Source organism: Danio aesculapii, chromosome 1 (assembly GCF_903798145.1).
Source record: "Danio aesculapii chromosome 1, fDanAes4.1, whole genome shotgun sequence".
Lineage (NCBI taxonomy): Eukaryota > Metazoa > Chordata > Actinopteri > Cypriniformes > Danionidae > Danio > Danio aesculapii.
In genome coordinates this window covers 40,421,475-40,423,991 of record NC_079435.1, presented here as the reverse complement: position 1 = coordinate 40,423,991, position 2,517 = coordinate 40,421,475, and the positions used below count along the sequence as shown (strand labels likewise).

Sequence of the window (2,517 nt, the reverse complement as noted above, 5' to 3'; positions counted from 1 at the left end):
ACATCTTTCACAATAACAAACGCCTGAGAGCAGTCTAGTTCATCCCCAAGCAGCAGGATAAGAGGGTTCTGTCTCTGTTGCTCCTCCTCCTCTAAATACTGAACGAAATACAAGTATACACACATCATTTAAATAATGTCCAACATTTATTGTCATGAATAATGCACCTAGAAGTCGCAAATCAACAAATTCTTGTTTTGCCTCCTGGTATGAGGGCCGAACCATCTTGTTGCACAATCTGTATGGCAGTGAAGAACTGATAGCTGGCTGAGTTGTTAAAGCAACATCTCCAAAGTGGGATCTCCAAGGCTGTCTTTATATCAAACAGAAAAAAACACAATAATTAAACTCAAAACAAGCCCCTCATATCAAAGGTGAAATGCTATAAATTGGGATTAAAACAGAGCTGTTATGCAGGATTGTCTCACCAGATGAAATGTCTGCTTGAACTGGTAGATCCAAGGCTCTTCTTTTTTTGCAATACGAGAGGGTCCGCAGTGATGCATCTCCCCAAACCTCAAAAAGTTTCTTTGGTGTGTGGGTATAAAATACCTGTCCTGAGCAATCTAAAAATAAAGAAAAACAGCACTTAAATCCATGCCATGCAAACAGTACACTGGGTTTATTAAAGGGATATTTTACACAAAAATGGAAATTCTGTTATCAGTAATTCACCCTCCCCTTGTTCTAAATCTCTCCTCAGATGAACACAAAACATGATATTTTAAACAATATAGGTAACTAAACCATTCTTGGTCCACAGTGAAATTCCATAGCGTTTTTGTCTTCTGTTGAAGTCAGTCGGGAGTGGACTATTAAGTTTTTCATTTGCTTTGTCCTTTAAAGTTATCATTTGTGGTCAGCAGAAATAAATAAAAAATAAACAAAAATCAATCAACTATACTTGAGTGAGTAAATGATGAATACACCCAAAAATCAGGGAAACACCCATACACTACGGCCAATTTAGTTTATTAAATTTACCTATACTGCATGCGTTTGGACTGTGAGGGACATGCAAACTTCACACAGCAATGCCAACTGACCCAGCTCCAGAACATGATGGATTCGCCTCTGCTGCTGAATGAGGGTGTTTCACCGATTTTTGGGTGTATTCATCATTTACTCTCCCTCAAGTTGTTGATTTTTTTATTTTATTTTTTCTGCTGACCACAGATGATAACTTAAAGGACAAAGTAAATCAAAAACTTGATCGTCCCCACTGACTTTAACAGAGGAAAAAATGCTGTGGAATTTCACACCAAGAATGGTTTAGTTACCTACTCCTCCATATACCAAATGATGTCCGCTCCAACCTTAAAACAGAAATTTTAAACTTGCACATGTACGCCGGACCAAATAACAACAAAAATCATGTATTTACCCAGTTTAGCAATGGAGAAAAGATAACTGGAAGGCTGGAAGTGGTCATCTTCAGGGGTAGCTTAAACAGATAAAGAGAAAAATAAAAACTATGAAAATGTGCACTTTTAGCTGCAGAATTAGTCTTTTATGTGAGTTCTTAAGGTACATCACATTTGCAAATTTGGTGGGCAAATAAGGTCCATTTTACATGGTCAATTGTGCACTGATGTTCATCAGTGTGCTTAATTCTCATGCTCAGAAACTTCAGAAACAAGAGTCAAACTCTTGATCACAGATTTCTACTGAAATAACAGTCATAACGCAATAATTAATATAAATAGGTTAATGTCTGTAATATCTCAATTTGCTCAAATGTTCCAGGAGTGAAGTTCTGAAATTTCTGAACTGTGCTTAGACTCTAAATCAGTCATCTGTAATTACCTGTGGCCTCATGCCTGATACAGAGTCTAATACCAAATTCACACTCAAATAAGGCACAGAAACACTTTTGAAAGAGACATTTGTGTCTGTACACACTACCAGTGCTGTTCAGAGAAGTATAACTGCATTTACAAAAGAATTACAAATGTATCATTTGATTTTAAGACATATGGTGATGTAAAGACACCTTTACAACATATGATACTGCTTAAGTGTGTGTATCTGTGCATTTTTACATCATGTAAATATTACAAAATACAGAGCTGTTGTTTTCTCACCTTTCTCAACAAGATTATCGAGGATTAAAGCTCGCTCGGTCCAGAGCAACCTACAATGAACAAACAAACAAAAAATAAAATTAACCACAAATGAACATGAGCTGACAGACAACATTTATCAGTTGAGTGGTCACAGCATCACCTGAATTGAAAACTGGGCAAGGACAGTGTATGTTTAAGGGCTTTGAATTATTGTTTATTAGCATATATTACTACTATTATTATACAAAGCTAGCAGATGTTACAATTCTTATATGTATAATTTTTAAGCTTATATTTAATTGTTGTATGACATATATAACCGATTAAACATTAATATTAGCATCTAACATTATCAGGGTTGTGGTTTCATCCCTGTAGGTTAGTATAAGATGTAGGCAAAATGCAATTTTCAGGGCCTTCAATATAGTACACACAAACAGTAATAATACCA

The 2,517-nt window shown here is 35.8% G+C and overlaps 1 long non-coding RNA gene across 1 annotated transcript; it reads right to left on the bottom strand.

Moving 5' to 3' along the window:
- Positions 1 to 248: 248 nt before the first annotated feature.
- On the bottom strand, positions 249 to 1,447 carry LOC130248179 (uncharacterized). The gene is made up of 3 exons (XR_008835478.1): positions 1,385 to 1,447; positions 429 to 566; positions 249 to 313 (listed from the first exon to the last, which is right to left on the bottom strand). It is a non-coding gene; the product is annotated as an uncharacterized LOC130248179 (long non-coding RNA).
- Positions 1,448 to 2,517: the final 1,070 nt, after the last annotated feature.